A 21,235-nucleotide genomic window follows, 5' to 3' on the forward strand; every position below is an offset into this window, starting at 1 on the left:
TGTATGATGTATTGGACATCCCGCTGGGATTTATTAGGTTAAAGTGGTCTTTATAATTTGTTTATTCGTGTTTTCATTTATCAAACAACTTTAACATGTGGACATGTGATTATGACAAACTACAGCGCAAAATTCTGTACCCATATGTATAAATAATTAAAAAGGAAATACATTTGTACTGTTATTTTCATAAGACTTTTTGATACAATCATTATTTTAAAATCGATTTAATTATTGTAACCAAAATACGTTTATCTGGTTTCGTCGGCCAATTATAACATCATTAATTTTAAAACTTCGTATTATAACTAGATTTTTTGACAATACCATCAACGACGATAATAACCATAGCATCAATATGCGTATAATGATACTAAAAATATTTTAGAAATAAAAAATAAAAACCCAATGTCACCGGACATCCATTGAAAGCTGTGCTTTCCAATGTTTGTGAGTGGGCGATGTCCCCGTAATAAAGTAATTATGTACATATAATAATAGTAATAATAATAATAACGAATGAGGATTTAACGACGAGAACAAAGGACGGAACACACGGGGTCGACGGTGGAGCTCTCTCTGCCGGCGTTATCCGCTTGTCGCTGTTGCCGCCGCCGCCGACGAATGGCTGTGGCGTCGGCTTTTGGATCCGTGCGATAGTAGTAGTCGCGCACCGGCCGAGTAACCGACGACGATCCCCGCGGTTCCGTACCATCCCAACATCTTCCGTCCTCTGTCCCGCAACAAGTGTTCACCGACATAAAACGCGTATCTACACGCATTGGGGATCCTGCAGTCGTCACGCACGCCGAGTTGTTTCACCGTAAGTCCCGAACAGTGTTCAGTTTTCAGATTTCCGGATTTTGTCGAAATACAATAAAGTATACATAGAGTCATTGTAATATTATAATACGCATGTTATGTAATATTATCGGAAAACAAACTGCGACAGATAGAATCGAAATTTAATATTAACGGATAATATCGAGTAGACTGTACGCTACAGCAGTGGAGGTTGAATAATAATTGCAATTAAACAAATAATAATATATATTATTATATCTGATAAATTACAAAACACAATAATATTATTGTAAATTGTTATTTTTTCCTGACTAAAATCTGTGAGCTGAAATTGATTATTTTATAATATTTTTAGTTTTTTTAGTTCGTCTGTATACAATATGTAGGTATCTGGTATACACACATATATATATATATATATATATATAAAGTTACACTATATTAAATTGTATTGTTTCAAATTGATACTTATGACAAATGTCAGTGCATTTAAAAATAAAAATAACGTATAATATAATAGAATATAATATTAATAAACTAATCTTTTTTTAGTTTTCATAAATGGTTATAAATTTTATAATATTTTAGTTTTATTTGGTTTATTGCACAGTTTGTATAGGAACTCATTATGTACATAAAACATGAAAAAATGTATTGAATATATTTATAACAGTTTTTATATTCAATTTATGGTAAGATATTATAATAGTTAATTATATAATGTAAAAACTATAAATAAATACACTATATAACAACATTATTAATTAATATTTAATAAACTAGATTTTTCAAAAGAGTTATATCATGCTTATCAAGATATAAAATATAAATTACATAATAATTATACATATTACGTTTTAGTATAGATTTCAAGGATTCGAAACAGATACTAATGATTGTTGTACAAATGATATGTTCATAAAAAAAAAAAAACAAAAACTATATTTTTTTAAATGCAAATAGATATATTTAAGAATGTAATTGAAATTTTAAATTTACTGCAAAAATTAAAATTAATAAAATAAATTTTAAATATTCTTCTGAGTATAATATAGAATAGATACTTAACTAAATTTGATCTAGATAATTGTGCAATAAATATTAAGACAAATGATGCTTTACGGCTTTATGCTAAAAGTGTGTATATGTTTAAATGTATAAATGTTTTTTAATTGTCAATTGAAATTACTTGAATTTTTTTTATAAATTATATATTAATTTAAATAAATGTTAAATTGATATGGAATCAGCAAAAATGAAACAAAACATACTATAGTTTTGTATTTTTGAATAAAATTTAAATTAAAAATTATGAGCTTGACGTTATAGTTCATTAATTATGTGTGTAATACTGCAATGTAAATTAAATAAATATTTTGTTTTTATGATTTTTTTCAAACACATAGCTTAAACGTTAAAATAAGTTGTAGACTGTAAAATAGTTTAAATTTAAGTCATAAGTAAAAAAAAAATGAGATGAAAATATAGATTTTTGCTAATAAAAAACAAAATCTATTTAAAATCTATTTTGTGATGGTATGATAAGACAGTTTGCTTGTTGGTCTGCGGCCGTTGATAAGAAATAATAACTACTATCATTATCGGCTATCATTTATAAAAATATTATTGTGTAAATAAATATAGTAGTCATTTATTAATAGATTTAATTTAATTTAAAATGTACAAATTATACATTTGTATAGTATAGTATGATTCATATTAAGCTTTCGTACGTCTCTAGGTTGGCCAATAATTTTATAATTTTCATCAGTCCAGGGAGATAAATCCTCCCAAGTTCCCACGTCAGTCTAATATATTATGTCAAATATTTAAAGTTTATTAATTAGATACTATATTTTGTATATAAAACATATAGATTTTATAAATAATTTTAATTCACATTTATTGGTTTCTCAACTATCAATACTTGTTTACACTAATTTTTTAGAAAATGATCGTTATTTTATTTTGGTACAAATGTATTATAATATTTATAAATGCCCTCACTATTATAGCAGTTAAAATATGCATAATAGTGATTCAGAAATCATGCTTAACTTCGTTTTCTTTAATACTTAATAATATAATTATTCATAATCTATAATTTTTAAATATTTTTAAAGACCTGTATCTGCACTTAGTAATAAAACAAACTTTTGTTTTTCAAATAATAACCATTATTTTTTTACTTAGTTATTTAGCAGATAATTGATGCTTAAATTGTTTATATATTTAAATAACAATTTAAACGAGTAGTTTCTGAGTTATTAAATATTATGCACTTAAGATGATATATGCTTAAGCATATAATACATTGCATACATTTTTATAATGTATAAAATATATTTTGAAATATTTATTTTTAAAATGATGGAAAAAGTTAGATAAGAGATTCAATAAAACAGGAAGGATAGGAAAAGTTTGTTTTTAATTAACAAATTATATAGTAGTTAATTATAGCATTTTACAATTGTAATAATTATCTGAATAATAACTAATAAGAACATTATTAAACAAATATTAAATACATTTAATAAATACGTTTATAATATTAATAATATTAAATACGTCAAAAACAACTTGTTCGAATTTTGATTAAGATACATTTGACATTAGATAAAAAAATAATGTTCTGAATAACTAAAGTAAAAAAGTGTAGTTCTCTTTAGAAAAAAACAGAAGTTTGTTTTGCCATAAGATACTTCTTAAATGGTACAACATTTTAAAATATTCGTAAATATAGTAAGTATATTTAAGTATAATATACAAAAATTCTAAAAATAAGATTTTAAATAATTACATTATTAAATTTAAAAAAGGCGGCATGCTCGGTGAATCATCCTGAGCAATGAAATAAAACAGATTTACGGGGATGCTCACTGATATTGATTAATAATTTAAATGACTTTTTTATGGAGTGATGGATGGCATAACGATATAAAAGATTTTAGGTATCTATTCTCAAATGCTACGTTTAAAGATGTAATACAAAAGAATTTAAAAGCTTAAAATAATGTGGAAATAGGATATTTATAATATTTTCCATAATCAGTTAATTATTGTTGGTGCTCAGTTATAGAAAAAAATATTTCTTTTGTCAATTTAATTATTTTAAGTTATAAAAATAACAATACAAATAGTATGCCTAATTTAATTGCATAAATGATATGGAAAGGACTCCATATGTTACTATTTGTTTTACAAGTTTATTCAAAATTTTGTTGGTAATTGATAAAAGTACCTACTTGGCCTATTGATTTTACAGGATAATATTTTTTAATTTTATTGAAATATTGTAAGACTTTTTTTCATCGTTATTTTATTAAGTTTTAAAATGAATAATTAATGAACAAATTGTTTTGTTAAGTACTGTAGGTCAAATAACTATTGTTGTTGAAGTCTTATTGTAAAATTAAAGTACACATTTACTTTATTCATAATGTTTAAATATAAAATTATTTTAATATAATAAGTCTACAACTGAATTTGAATTAAATAAATGTTTAGAATATGGTTAAAAAAATCAACACTTTATTGCAATATAGTACATTTATATATAAATACATACATACTTATATATATATTGAAATTAAGTTCCTAAAATTAAGTTACCTACTGGCCATTTTATAGAAACTAACTCATCATTATTCTAACCATAAATATGTATAAAAAAGGTGGGAAAATGTGGACCATTTTGTTTTATAAACATTTTTAAACAAAGCGAATAATAATAATTTCAATTATCTTCGGTTATTCGTTTTTAAATTACAACATTGTTAAAAAATTGTAAACTTACACACAAAAATAACATCACTGTATTATCAATACATTCATCGCTTTACCTAGGATGTAAAGAAATAGGTAAAATTTAATTGTTTAAAATTGTTATTTGAACCAAAATTAATCGTTAAATTGTTTTATTGTTTAAACAAATTTCGTTTAAAATAAATACAAGTTTAAGTTTGAAATGTTTGAATTATAATTATTGTTTAATATTGTTAATAATTTTCTATTATGCTTGTTGGATGTAATTTAAAAATGGATTTAGTTTAAAATGTTTTATAGCAAATATTTGTTATGAATACTAAATTTAAAAAAATAGAAAACATGACGTATTATTTAATTTAAATAAGATGCTATTTTTAAATTTCTTTATAATTATGTAGTGTATTATAGATTTGGGTTTAACATAATTTAATATTTATATTTTAAATTATAAAGTTACTATTATTATATCCATAACTATTTTCGACATAGTAGTTAAAATACTTGCGCACAAATTAATTTGATGAGGAATTTAAATTCTAAAAACATCCGTAAACTAGGAAATAAATATCTTATGTAGTAAACAACAGAATAAACGAAGAGAATCGTTTTTCAATATTTTAATTTATCATTGAATTAAATAAATTAATAACAATAAAACGTATTAAAATAAGCATTTTATTATTTTACAGCAATACGAGTAACATCCAAGAGTCAATTAATCTCAAATATTTTATTTTAGATACCTATAAAAGTTACAATTAAAAGACCTATCTATTCATAGACAATGTCTATTAAACATAAGTAACTTTTATAACCATAATCTATGTAGACTAAGTTATTTGTTTTTTATTGAAAAATAACTATGGCCTCAGTTAATTTAAGTGAAGAATTGATTGTACACATTGTTAAATGTTAATTTAAAACATTATAAAATAAGAATGTATGAAAATGAAAAATTACTATTTAGCCAAAAAACAAATTGTCGCTCTGCTCTTAATAATTTTCATGTCATTTTATGTATTTATCCTGTTTATTTTTTTATTCTTTGCATTCAACTTTGGTATTAATAAGAAAGTTAACTAAAGAAGAATCGATCATACTATTTTTTTATTACTTCAAGAAAATCCAAAGACTAAGTTGTCCGAGGATTAATGCCACTGTTAAAATAATTATACGCTATTCTTTTCAGTCAACAAAAAAAGGGATTCGGGAATGAACGAAGGAACATAAAAACCACAAAGTTTAATACAAATAAAAACAGTAGACAATTAGTCTAAATTAATCAAACATGAATGATTGTTTTATTTTTTTTAGTAATTTGCAGTTGACTAGAAAATTAATTCGAAAACATAACGAGTATCGTATTTATGTTTATAGAATTCGTAATATTAAAATAAAATATCTATTTTTAAGTATATTTTTTGTATATGTATATTTGTGAATTAATTACATTTTGATTGATGCAAAAGTTTAATTCTTTATTAAACTAAAATATATTTTCAATAAAAAAAAATGGTTCATAAACATCATCATGAATCTTAAAAAAAAAAAAAAAAAAAATGTAATGATCGCAGAAAATATACAGGTTGTCTTACGAAGATTTGACGGATTAAAATATATTTTAAATTTAAAATTATCAGATCTTCATGATATACCTTGTATATGGCTTTTATAAATAGGTACATAACAATGTGTTGTCATACAGTTAAATAACAAAAGCACAAACATATCATGTGACTTTAAAATTGATGTAGTTCAAATAAATAAATTCATCATAACATATATATCTAATTGATTGTTTTCAAGTTTAAATAATTTGCTAAGAAAATTTATTTCAAGAGCGTATATTTGAATGTTACTATAAAATTAATTAATTTTATAAATAATAATAAGCATATTATTTGAATTATTTATATAACTATAAACTTTGATAGACATTTTATACTGAGTAAGACTTAGGCAGATAATAAAATTTCACGAATGCATAACTTTTGAAGTTTATTAATTTCATTATTTCATTTTAATATTATTTTGGATTAAATTTTAGTACAATTTATTCACATTTATTAAATGGTATAGAATTTTTTTTGAGTATTATATGTATTAATTCGATACAAATAGATAACAAATTCGTAGTTTTTTTAAACTCACTTAAAACCTTAAAAACATCCAATAAAGACCATAATAAATTTAATTCTATTTAGAATTGTTTTTAATACAATGAAATGTATTATGTATTGCTTATAGATTTAAAACAATAATACAAACTGTCTTGTGTTGAGATATTGAGTTTCTAACATTCAGTCTTTGTATAATTTTTAATGCATAATTTATAATGATATAATGCTGTATATATTATACGGAATAAGTTTTTTTATTTTATCTAAATACTATAGAATCGTAACAAAGTGTTTATGAAGGAAGTATACATTTTTAAGTAATAAGTGTATGTTTAATTTATATTTTAGATATTTTATGAAAAAACTGAAATTTTATAAAAAACTTTTTATTTATAGCACTATGCTATAAATTATTTGTTTAGTATTACCCCATAGGCCTTAATAAAATAATAAATTACTTATTATTAGTACTAGGATTTAATGGTACCTAGTTAAAATCATAATTAATTACAGTGATTTACTGCAGTAGATACTGAACTAAAAATATCCAAAATTACCCATATAAATGTTAAAATACTAAAAAGTAGATACAACACAAGTTATTTTAATTAAGATGTCTATAGTTTTTTTTGTAAAAGTAATATTATTATGGAATTATTATGTAAGATCTTCTTAGTAGCTATATAAAAATGCTCTTGCCACTTAATAAAATCTGAATAATATTCTCTGATTCAAGTTCTTAATTTATATTATTATTTAATTAAGCTATTAGAATTACTATTATATCTATGTATCTTCGCCATCTAAATCACGAATAAAATGTTTATGAATAATGATTATACGAATTCGTTCAAACAATTAAGTTTGTAAAAAATATAAATTTGATAATTCAAATAATTTGAACAAATTAAACGTGGATCTTCGTGTATCTTAAGTATAAAAAAAATGGTTCCCAAAATAATTTAAAATACATGGAGATTATTATTAGTAAGATTTGAATTAGAAGGTAATTTCTGTAAGCAATTAAAAAAACAAAGCATATCCATTATTATTATTATTATTATTATTATTTATTAAACATAACATTGATAACGCGTCGTTTTCGCAAACATTTATCGATTAGTTTCATAAATACGTACAAAATAATTACGATAAATTGATAATTAAACACAATAAAATAAAAAAAAGCAAAATTTATGAAATTAGAAATTAAACGAAACACATTTTTGTATGAGAATTATTTTTCTATCATCACTAAAAAAAGCATTTTTTTTTTTTAATTCAAACCCTATAGTTATAAACTTATTAGCGTATAACTGTATAAAATATATTCAATCGTTATTTATTATTTTTGATTTTGTTTAATAATCCATTTTATTTAAACGAAAAAATATTATTAATAATAGGTATAACTTTACTTTTATATTTTGAAAAATAAAGTCAAGCTGAAAAATTAACGGCTTATAGTAATATGAATATATTACAGTAATAAAATATCTATAGAAACAAAGGATTCCACTTAGAATCGTTTTTTGTATTTAATGAATTATCAATAAATTAAATTAAATTTATCTTACAAATAAAAGACTGACTATATAGTACAGCGAAGTTTTCCAGTTTTTCTTAAAAAAAAAAAAAATACAATTTAGTAGTCCACTGCTTAGATCAAAAATATATACACATCTGAAATATAATACATACATCTAAGTATATTATTATACAGAAATTTTAATGTGATAATAATTTGAGTATTTGAGTAGTTATTTTAAATAGAATTTGATTCACAAAAATGTATTTAATAAGGAATTAATAGAATTATTTATACTTAGGTAATACTAATTAAATTTACTATTATATTTTCTGTACCTTTAATACTTTTAAATACTAGGTACTTAAACTATGATGGAAGTAATAGATAGGGCGCACTATTGAAGACGCTTATGAAAATAGAAATATAATCCGGATAAGTCTATAATGGACTCAATAATTGAGATATCTTGTATGTAAAACGTACCTATAAATTATAATACACGTGTGTCATCAAAACTTTTTAAAAATAAGTGGTATGATTGAAAAATATACTTATTTTTTTAAAAAAGATTTAACTTTATTCTACAGCTAGGATTAAATATTGCACGTATATTTTATTAAGTAGTATAATAATATATTATTTATATTATAGTATCAATAATTTATTTAAAAATCATTTTTCTTTATTTGATAAAACTATATTACATCACTCATGGATATATTCTAATATTGGTATTCCCAAGACTATCATTTGAATTGATATTCACCTAAAGTTCAACCACTCGATACAATACACATATCGATCGAAATATATATAGTTATAGTTTATATACATATACTGATGTGATTAAGGAAGTGGTTTTTATATTGTTGCAGGGGCGAAAATTCCGTCAACTTGTTGCTGGGGGCAAAAGCGATTTAAAAATTCCCTTATCACACATTTTTGTAAAGGATGGTTATTGAAAAAAAGATTTCACTCGTTTAAGAGCCTTTTACTTTATAATAGTATCGTAAAAACCATCGACGCATAACAATAAAATTATTGCACGAAAAGAACGCGAGAGCGAATTTTAATTAAGATACTGGAATTTCATGGATAGGAATTTCCTTCATATAATCTATATATTCTATTGTCAAGTTTTTCGCGTCATGAATAAAATGTCAAACCTTTTATTTTTCACCGTACAAGTGAGTTTTAAAGTCATATGTTTATTATATAGGTGAATATGTTAATGAATCACAATTATAAAATTCCTATTTATATTTACCGTAAGAGATGATACACTTTTATCGTGTTTTAAGTTAGTAAAAGTGAAAATAATTAAATAAGTTATCGGTTGTGGATAACCTTCTATCAACGAACTGTGATACACTTGTCGAGAGCACGTAATTAAACTTTAGCCTACCTTAATTTAAAGTTTAAACTAACAACTTCTTCGCCAACTATTATATTTAATATAACAAAATTATTAAGTGATATTTAATTATTAAATTTGTTACAATATCAATATTATAGGCCAGTTCCGTAGCCGGGGGGGAGGGGGAATCTTTAGGCACGTACCCCCAATCTTTTTTTTTTTGTTAGTCGTAGTTTATTGTACAAACATTTCTTATAAGTCTCCTATATCATTAATTTAGATATTTATAGAATTCGAGGTAAATCTATGATAACGATGAATTATTTGTAATTTGTATTTATAAATGTCCAATTGTAATTGAAAACACGGATTTTTAGCGGCTTTATCAAAATCTTCTTTATTTTTAACTATTCTATTGTACAATGTAAGATATAGCTTGTTTTATATAATATGTTTGATACAAGTTAAAAGTTATGATTTTGTATTCTTACTAGTAAATAATAATGAACAAAAAATTGAATAAAACATATTTTGATAGAATGATATTAATATGCTTATTATATTGGTTATGCTTATGGTCTACAATTATATTAGTACTAATAAATTGTTATGTTAAGTATACAACATAATTGTAGTTATAAAAAATGTAGATGTGTAGTAAATACATTATAAACAAAGGGAGTCATAAAGTAATAGGTGAATAGGTGGTAAGTAGGTATTCTAGCATTGCAAAAATGCAAGAAAAGAATTAAGGTCTCCCCTATGACACTGATATAAGAAAATTGAATATGAAGGAAAATTAATAAATACATTATGATTAATTCATTATATTCAAATTATTGTATTTATATTTATATTTTATAACAGAATCGATTCTCTTACCTTAATATATTCTTAGTAAATTTTAAAACTACTTTTCGTTTTACACATTATAATAAAATTTTCCATATCCCTAGAGTCATCACAACTTACTAACAAAACGAACCACATAACGTCTAATGCCAATAATGATCCTACCTTTTTTGGATTTTTAATCATGATTGTTTATTTCTCTTTGTATATAGTTTTATTTTTCTGAAATCATAGCTGTTCTGTAACTTATTATTGTTATTGTTTACTAGTTTTATTGTTATTGCATGTTTACTATATCTAAATATAAAATAAAATATAATATTTATACATTTATGATGTTTTGAACAATGGGTATTTTTTATGCTTTAGCAGTTTTTTTGTTTCAAACATAATAAAGATATATTTGTTTATAAAATGTGTTTTTATTTAATCGTATGGTTCATTTCTTTTGTTTTTATAAAATGTTCTATAACATTTTATGTTGATTTTTAATTACTGAATATAATATATATATATATATTATACAATATACATATGTTAATATTTATGATTTTTGACAATTTTCAGAAAGAATTTAACCATGTAAAATAATTATTTTCTTATTATACATTGGTTGAAACTTTCAGACTGTTTTATTACAAAAATTATAAATTATATTTAACACTACAATATCATAATAAATGCATCTGTTAAATTGTAAAAATATTTATATAATGTGTGCTTCCGTTTTTGTTTCTAAACAAAGATGGTATTATACATTTATAGGATATAATTACAATTTGAAAATTAAATATCTTAAATGAAGGACAAAATAATATGATTATGTCAGGTACTATTTTGTTAACTATTTATTTCAAAACGACTGTGGTTTAAATCAAATTCCTTAAACGAATAGTTGGCATTACTGAAATCTTGTTTGCACTTATCAGCAGTCCGGGATGAAGGAACGAAGCAAAGCAAACACAAAGTCTGTTGCGCCGAACAGAAAGTGCGGAAAAACAGTTTTGTAATGATCAGAACGCGCGGTCCGTTCGTCGTGTTCTACCTCACCCGTTTTCCTTTTATCCAGGGGACTTATCCCGTAGTGCATGAATAATTTATACCGATCTGAGAGACTCCAAAAGTAATAGCTGTTTTTTTTTTTACATAAATGTATATATTTTAAATACACGTTGGTAGGAGTATTTTGAAAATAAAATAGAAAGGAGCGACTAAAATTATGTTTACTGTCGTCTCGTCAATCGTTTCATATATTGATTATTGTTTTTAATTTTGTATTGGGTTCGCACCTGAATTATTATATTACGCATCGTTGTTCATCTGACTACGAATCATAGTAAATTGAATCGGCTTTAATATATATATATATATATATATATATATAATATTATGGCAGTGTTTATGTACTCCAATAGCGCACATGTCAACGCTATTATATGGACGTTATATATTTCATGTAGAGCATGCTTCCAGACATACTAACACTACCCTATTTAAATTTTTTTTTATGTGTTTTTAATTAAAAAATTGAATAGCTTATTTATGTTTTTATTTATTATTATAATTGTTAAAAAATACATTTTACATTTTGAAAAAATGAATGGCTAATATGAATATGTTCGCGAGCCACATGGTTAGATTAAATGATACCAAGAATCAAAATGCTTATAATTACATTTCATATATCTAATTTGATAATTTTTTATAAATATATACCAAAAAGAGTATGAAAAAATGAGTTTTAACTTACTATAATAAAAAGTAAATTTTGATTTTATAAATGGTTCGTGATCCGTCAGTATGGGATTCTTTTTTAAATGTATAAAAAAAGTTATTATAAATTATGGGAAAATCGGTTAAATCGTTAATGAATTTTTATCTAATAATATCGGTAATTAAAATACCTGGGAAAAATCTTATTGCCTCGGAGAAAAAATTTACTACCTAATAGGTACCTATGTCCTAAATACATACAAATACCTACGTAAAAATTCTGGAACTTATTTTATTCTACCAATGATATTTTCGTATAATGTTTCATAATAATTTCATGCATAAAAAAAAACAAATTGAAAAAAGGAATAATATAATTATTCTCATCAACGTTCAATGTTAAGCGCAAAAAAAAAATATCATAATTATTGTTTCTAGATATTATTTTTTAAACACTATCTAATATTAGAATATTTCTAAAAATCTATTTCGATAAAAACTCGAGATGGAACCTTTCGAAATTTCTAATTAAATTATTTTCTTAAGAATTAAATTTTTCTAATTGACGGATATTTTATTCTGAAATTAAATAATATCAGACGTATTCTAAAAGTAAAAATCTATTATATATTTAAAATAAATTAGTTTTTAAATTCCTTATTATATTCATAACATTTTTCGTAAATTCTGAAAGTTTTTAAAAATGTATGTTAGAATATTTTTATTTTAATATGTATTAGGTAATGATATCTTATGAATTTATGAGATTACTGGGATTGAGTGTGGTACATTTATTTTTTGGTATTATATAAGAAAATAATTATAAAATTCTATCTTATTAGATTATTTGATTAACGATTTTGAAAGATTCTTGGTAAAAATACTGTTTATTTAAGTTTCTTCATTTTATTAATAATATTCAATATTTTTTTTTACATTTAAGGAAGCCATCGAAAAAACTGTAAAATCATTTTACTACATAAGTAATAAATATTTTGATTTTAATCGATGGACATAACTAATTAAAACTTAATTAAGAATTTATTAATTGTATACTTGCAAAAAAAAAAATGAAAACAAAATCTAAGACTAAATCCATGTTTATTATCAAAAAAATACACGACCCATTGCCATAATATAAAGTTTGGTTATAGTATTGGTTAAGTATTGGATGTTTTACATTTGAATTCAATAAAAAATCGATTCTGAAATCTGCCAATCTATGTTCTAAGTATAATTTATGTTTTATTTATATTGCTACTATAATATTTAATATTAATAATATGAAATAAATTGGCATTCAATTAATCAAAATATTTTGAAAATGTTTTTTCACATATAGTAGTAAAATATAATATGTCAAACTATATTTTATTATTATTAATGATATTTTATTATATAATATTCATATTGATATTAGTAATACGTACAATAGCTTGAACTAATTTTTGACAAATAAAAACAATAAATTACATTATATATAGTATATAATAATTATTATAATATTAAAACCATGTTGTTATTCATTTATGAGTCAGTACCATCGTACCATAGAAAGGTGTTAATATTTATATCGTATAAATAGTTTAAAGTAATGCGAAAAATTCTTAGAATTTTATTGTATGTAGTATAGAAGTACTCAAAAGCGGTGAAAAGTTTCAAATCCTTACAAATAATATTTATTGAATTATAATATAAAAACTAAAATCATTTTGGTATAAAAGAATATCGACAAAATTTAAACTTAAATTTCTATGAAAACAATTACATATATATGCGTATGTTTGTGTAGATTGTTGTAAATTTTCAACATTTTATACATTTTTAACTAAAACATAATAAATTGACATATTTTCGTGATTTTGACAAAAACTCAAACTCTAATATGATAACATTTTATTCATAATATATATTTTTAAAATATTTAGTTGTAAGAAAAATATGGACTTGTTGTTTCCAATTTTCAAGTTTTTTTTAATCATGAATAAAAAAAAAACTAAACAATTCCAAATGTAAAAAGAAAATAAATAGCATGAGAAGAGTCAAAATAAAATGAAACTTTAATTGTGCTTATATGTATAATATATATATTTGGTGACAAATTCTAGATTATATTCTCATTTTTGAGTTACAACATAAAATAAAAATCGATTTTTTCAAAAAGTGTTTCAGAGTTTTTCAGATTACATGTATAATAGTTTTCCACAACTATAATTTAGATAATGTTCTACTTCTTCGGATAGTTGAGGATAGTGATTTCATATGTTATATTTGACACGTATCTATCTTTTAATAGGCATTATTTAAAAATTTAAAAAAAAAGTCATCATCTATTCTTAGATTTATAACAAATTACCCTAAAAACGTTTTACTTCTCACTAGTACATTCTACTCTAGAATAGTAGAATATAATTCTATAGTTTGGTCGTTTTGATAATATTCTGTCAATATTCATAATATGCAATGCCTCAAAAATTGTTTCCTTTGTTTTGCATCATACAAATGTAATATTTCACGTTGATCTTATTCACTGTACAAGCCGTTATTTAACACACTAAATATTAATAGGCTTAAGCCCTTAACGTTCGGAGAAATATATCTGATTTAAAATTCATGTATAGATTGGTCAATGATTACACAGATTGTTCAGAACTGCTTAATTTTATAAATTCATGTATGTCCTTAAACACCAAAATAGGTTTAATTATACTTTTAATATACAATCGCACAGAACCAACTGGCAACTATGTTATGAATATTTCTTCAATTAGAACTATGGGATTAGCTAATGATATATTTAATTTTAATAGTATTGGATTTTTTGTAATTATATTATTAGATATTATTTGTGAATTATGTTTATTATTATATTTTGTTATTTAAGTTAATTAATTAATTTTTTTTTTACTTGTTATTCTACTCTATTGATAAATTCCCCTTATTATTAGTACATTTATGTTCTATAATTGTATTGGGCATTAACATTAACCCGTTTGAATTAACAATAAATAAATAATGATAAATGGTTATTTTATTACTGATAGTGCAGCGTTAAATGAAACGGCAGATTTGTGAAAATAATGATTTAATAAGTTAAATGTAATTTAAAACGGTTCTTAGTTATAACATGTTTTTATTTGATAAAAAATTAACCATGGATTATCATACATATTTTAACGGAGAAATTTGATAAATGATATATACTTTTTGGATAGTTGTTGAATATATAAATATAACATACATGCATATAGAACATAGATGTCCAACCTGTGGCACGCGTGTCTTTTGTGACACATTTGACGTTATTGAATGGCACGCTGGCACCAGATAAAATAACATATATTATAATAAATATATTATTATAATGTAAATAAAAAGTATTAATTTTTTATGGTATAGTATTTTTAGTTTTGTATTTTTTGTTTGGCACGATGTAGAGAAAGGTTGGCCAACCTTGATATAGAGTATAGTTACCGGCTAAAGCTCAATATTATTATTATTGTTATTATTAATAACAGTGGTGTTTAATAATTATTTGATTTGCGTATAATACTGTAGGTAATAACATTAAGAGGACGTCATATCCGTATATGTTGAGTGTTGACTCCGTTTTATTAACGCACAACATACCAATATTTAGTACTAGTTATTTCAGTTTCTTATTCTTGTAATCTTGTTGTTAGCTTAAATATTAGATTTGAATTGACCTGTAATAACACTTAAAGGTAAGAACCTTATCCGTGTTCTCTCGTTAGCATTTTACAATATTTTAATTTTTAAGCGAGTTATGAGTATGGGAATATTAAAATTTAATAATCCTAATTAAAACTCATTTAAAAATTAAGATATCGTACAAATCCAAGATAATTTTCTTTTCTTTTATTTATATAATAATGTTATATAAATAATGTTAATTCACTTTAATATTTATTTAATTTATCATCAAACTGAAATTGCTGAACCTAAATATTCGTATGTTATGCGTTAGCAAGATGGAGACAAAACACTTGGGTATTACATCCTCTTAATTAATTAATTAATTAGAAAAATTAGTTTAATCGTATAATATTTGGTTATTACTTGTGCAGTATATGCTTTAGAATAGAGTAATTATTTCATAAATTTTAGAGTTATAAGTATTGAAGTACATTTCTGTTACTTCTACATTAAAAAAAAATCGAATTCTAGACATTTTAAATTTTGCTATTAAGCTTAACTGCATGCTGGTTTTAATGGGGATTGTGATTTATAAATAAAAAAATTATAGGTTTATTGAGTGATTTTATTTATATAGTGAATCAGAAAATACTTTATCCGTTATATAATTTCAAACATTTTAATTTCTAAGAATTAGATTCATAATTTACATTTTTTTGTCTATATATGTTATAACAAGTGTAGTTATACGGACATATATTATTTGATTTACGATAAACATATGATTTCGTGTATAATATATACATGATAGCTAATTTATAAGTACATATTTGTATTTTATTTAATTATTAACTGTAAGATAATTATTATTTAATAATATTTCAATGACTCACTTATAAGTCTAAAATATATTTATATATAATATTGATGGATAATATTTTATAAATTGTAAATATTTGTTAATATTTTATAGTAGTTAGTTGATACTGGAGAAAATCATTTATTCATTTTTATATGGTTTTAAAAAAATAAGTCAATTGCATGGACGTGCTATCTATTATACATATATAAAAAGTCTCACGAGGATTTACCTATAGCGATATCTCCTGAAATAATAGAGACATCATAATTTTGGTTTTTTAATAAGATTCATAAGGACAACAAGAACTACAAATATTTGATTTGTCAATTTATTTTAATGTTTTGGTGAAAAAGTTAAAAAATATATTATATTATTTAATTATTTTCAAAAATATTTTAAGATAGCCAGTTTTTAGAGTTCATGTTTCTAAAAATATTATTTTTAATATTTTTTCGAACATTGCGAGCCACACTGAAAGCATTTGCCGGCTGTATGAGCACGCGAGGCCACAATATGTTTGATACAATGATACTATGATAGGTACCACTATCGTATTAAATAATTTGCAGTTTTTTTTGAAACTAGAAAAAATATTAAAAACTAAGAGACTAATGAAATAAACTTCAATATTTTCAGAAAAATGAACTCTACAAAATGACTAACTAAATTTTTTTTGAAAATAATTAAATAAAAAAATATTTTTTTTAAACTTTTTACCAAACCATTAAAATTAATTAAAATATAAAATATTTACAGTTCTTGTCCCTGTGAATCGTATTAAAAAACCAGAATTATGATATCTCCATTATGTCAGGAGATATCGCAATGGGTAAATTCTCATGGAACACTGTATTCCTATCAATAATATTTTATCAATCACATATATTTTTTTTATATTCAGTTAAACATTATGTCTTTAATAAAAATTTGGAATGAACTTGAAACATATCATTTGAGGCAGTTATTGTACACAATTTTAACTTGAAAAGATTCGAAATCAAACGTTATTATCTTACTGAGGCAGTGCATATAATATGTGATATAAATTGTAATATGTTATAAAATACAAAATAATAATTTATTATCAAGTTAATGTAGTTATGCTTTTACTATGCAAGGTAGTGGTTATCATAAGAAAACAATAATTAATTCTACTATGTTTCATAAGGGTGATGATCAACTTCCCGTTGTCTCTGCACCTCTATTTGGGTCTAATTTTGGATGATAATATTCTACGATTTAAAGCGTTCTCATATTTCGTCCTTCGTTTCTAAATGGTCCTATTTATTTATTAAGGTTTCAAACTGGGAATTATTCCGATTTTATCCCGCTGTTTTGTCAATTCACTAATATACTTTAGAACTTAAAATGGAAATACTCTGGTAGTTCAAATGGTAAATTCTTCCAAAATTCTACGCCTATGTATTTTAAAAAGGTTTCATAAAATTTACATTGATCTATGATTTTAAATCCTAAAGGTTGGTCACGCTGTAATAGTGTTAAACACCTGGATTCCTACTGACTATGGTGAGCTATCTAATCACTAATTTTATTTGAAGCTCAATCGTTTCTACTGTTTTATTCTAAACAGTGGTGATGATTTAATTAACTTTTATTATATTATATTGTATGCTAATGAACTGTCCTGTTCTTTTTTATATTACAAAAAATGCGAAAAGACTGTTTTCCTCTCTCGATTTCTACATTGTACTACTCCTGTACTGATTATGTATTTATGTTACCCTAATTTAAGCTGTTCTTCATTTCATCTTCTATAAATGTTTTAAAATTTGAAAATGTTTAAACTTTACATGTAATCTGTTCATTTTTTATGGTTGAGAAGTAATATTTATTGTTAATATTTCTAAAAAAAAAATAAATATCTTTATTAAAAGTCAATGGTATACACTGTACCTATAAATGGAAATAATGAAAAAAAAATATCAAGATATATACTCCTATGGGATATACCTATTTTAATTTATACCATGAAGATAATCTATATAGATTGCGCAGTGCGCACACTACACATTAAACAGTATGTATTAAATAATATTTTATGGGCCTATATAATATATGATTAATTTAATAGAAGATAATAATTATGTACCTATTTTATATACATATAATCCCATAAAACTTTACTAATTTAAAATTATGAAGTTGCAGAATCTGCATCCATTTAAAATTAAGTTAAATTTAAGGTGTATAAAATATAGATAAAGTTGTATTGTTGTATGAATTAGACACACAGTAACATTACATATTTAACAATTACATAATGTGTAACTGTATAAATTAAAAAAAAAAAAAAATGATCATTGTAATATACATTCAAAGTATAGCAATATAAGGAAAATCATCAGTATATTATTATTTATTTAAAAAAAAAAGTTAAATTATGTTGTGAATAACAACCGTTCTTTTACATAACCGATAATATCCTTCTAAGCACCGTTTTTGAATCACTTTAGTAAAATCAATAATAACCTACCTACCTATTTGATATTATATTATAGTGATAAAACAATAAAGTGAATACATTAACTTTGTTACGGTAAAGTTGAATTGTTTTTTTTTTTATGAATAATGCATTTGATTTTATAATTTTTTGGAAATTATAATATCTGTTGAAAATATTATTAAAAAAAAATGTTCATACATTAAAAAAAAAAATAGATATACAATAATTGCTTTTTGACATTTGTTTAGTTAATTTGTTTATCTATAATATTAATTAACTTTTAATTTTAATCATTAAAATTCTTTATTTTAAAAACAGTTTTAATATATTAATATATTTTAATTATCACTTTGTTTTAAAATATTATTAAATTATTATAACTAACATTATTCGTTTTTTTAAGGTTATAAATCAAAAGTTCTAAAGATTTATAATCATAATAAAGCTGGGAGTTCGTTATTAATTCCAAAATAAGGCGAAGCTTATTTTAATTTACCATTATAGGGCTAATGACAAGTTTTTGATACGTGAATTCTTCCTCAATACTGCACATTGAAATTTATTTATCTCAACTTATTTACAATTATTATAATTTAATTGAAAATTATATTTTGCTGGGATGTTAATCTAAATGAGAATATAAACCAATACAATGTCAATAATTGATAAACGTTAAAATGTAAAACATTTGTTTATTCTTAATTCTTAATTTTTGTTTTTAAAAGTATTGGTGGTTTATTCATATGTCTTGTCGGACTTCTTCCAGTAGAAGATAAATTTTTTTTTTAAACCATGTCTATTTTATTTTATTATAGGTAACTTATTAACTTTGCATTGTTTCATTTATAAAAAGCTTGTAAAAATATAAATAAAATTATAACAGGAAAAAAAAATCATAGGTTCTAACTTGTGAATTTAAGTATTATATTCTTATTTGTTGTTTAAATCATTGGAAACCTGTATATTATATTATAGTAAAATATGCACATACCAATAATGTTTAAGTTGCATTAGAAAAACTGCATTCAGTATTATTGAATAATAAAATTACAATTAACGTATTACTTTTATTTAATCTTCAATTTATAAATAGAAGTATTTGTTATATATATATATTATATATTATTTATGTGGGTACATTATATATTTTGATATACCTTATTTTACTCGATAATATTTTTACTGAAACGAAAAATAATATGAACAGGTTGTGCCTATATGATAAAAGATGCATAATATATATCTATTTTTAGTCATTATTATAATATTAAAATTTGGAAATGTATTTAAATGTAAATATTTTACGTCATTGAAGGAGATCTATGGTTTCAAGTTATTGAGATCATACTGTATTCAATTAAATAAGTAAGGTTTTAATGAGTTTTGATGAAATATTTATGATTCTAAAAATGTTTCTACAATGTTTGAGAGACTTGGAAATAAAGATAGAAACGCATTCATGTGAAATTGAACCATGTGTGATGTTCACTCGAATAACTGATATTATCTCATGGAGGGAAATAATAACTTTATATTGTTATTTGTATACAAATTTTTCAAGTACATTTTATATTTTCTTATCAAATATAAAAAATTGATATTGTAGTATTGTACACTTAGTTAAAGGTTACAAAAATTTCTTTACTATTTAATCATACGTTTTTGTATTGATTCCCTATAGTTATTTTTACGATAATTTTACTATAATAAGTTGGATTAAGAATACATATTAGTAAAATACATTTAAATTAGGTTATAAACAAACGTTATTATTAATTACTATTTTGTGTAGTACTGATAATACCGTAATGTATTTTTTTTTTTTGTAAATTGTTGACGTTAAAAAAAAGTTAGGCAAGCTGTTTTATATTAAGTGTCGAGTGTGTCACTATTATGAATGTGTTCAATTTGAATTCAATGATATATCATTGTATACGAAAAATGATTCTAAACGAAAACGGTCTGTCAGTCTATATAATATCACTAAGTATATTTCGTGGAATGTTTTTTTACATGGCTATTAAAGCCGTTTATTTATTTTAGTATTGTGGTAGGTTAGTATAATTTGTTTTTGGATAGTGTAGTATTTAATTATTGTAATAATAAT

General features: G+C 22.8%; 1 protein-coding gene across 2 annotated transcripts in view; it reads left to right on the plus strand.

Moving 5' to 3' along the window:
• Positions 1-675: 675 nt before the first annotated feature.
• LOC113553652 (regulating synaptic membrane exocytosis protein 1) overlaps positions 676-21,235 on the plus strand; it is a 186,865-nt gene continuing 166,305 nt past the window's right edge. Inside the window, exon 1 of one of the 2 annotated variants that reach the window (XM_026957101.1) lies at positions 676-823. The gene's annotated coding sequence lies outside the window, so the exon portion shown is untranslated. Of the gene's footprint in view, positions 882-21,235 lie in introns of both variants that reach the window. The other variant, XM_026957100.1, reaches the window with a different exon arrangement.

Source organism: Rhopalosiphum maidis, chromosome 2 (genome assembly GCF_003676215.2).
Source record: "Rhopalosiphum maidis isolate BTI-1 chromosome 2, ASM367621v3, whole genome shotgun sequence".
NCBI classification, from domain to species: domain Eukaryota; kingdom Metazoa; phylum Arthropoda; class Insecta; order Hemiptera; family Aphididae; genus Rhopalosiphum; species Rhopalosiphum maidis.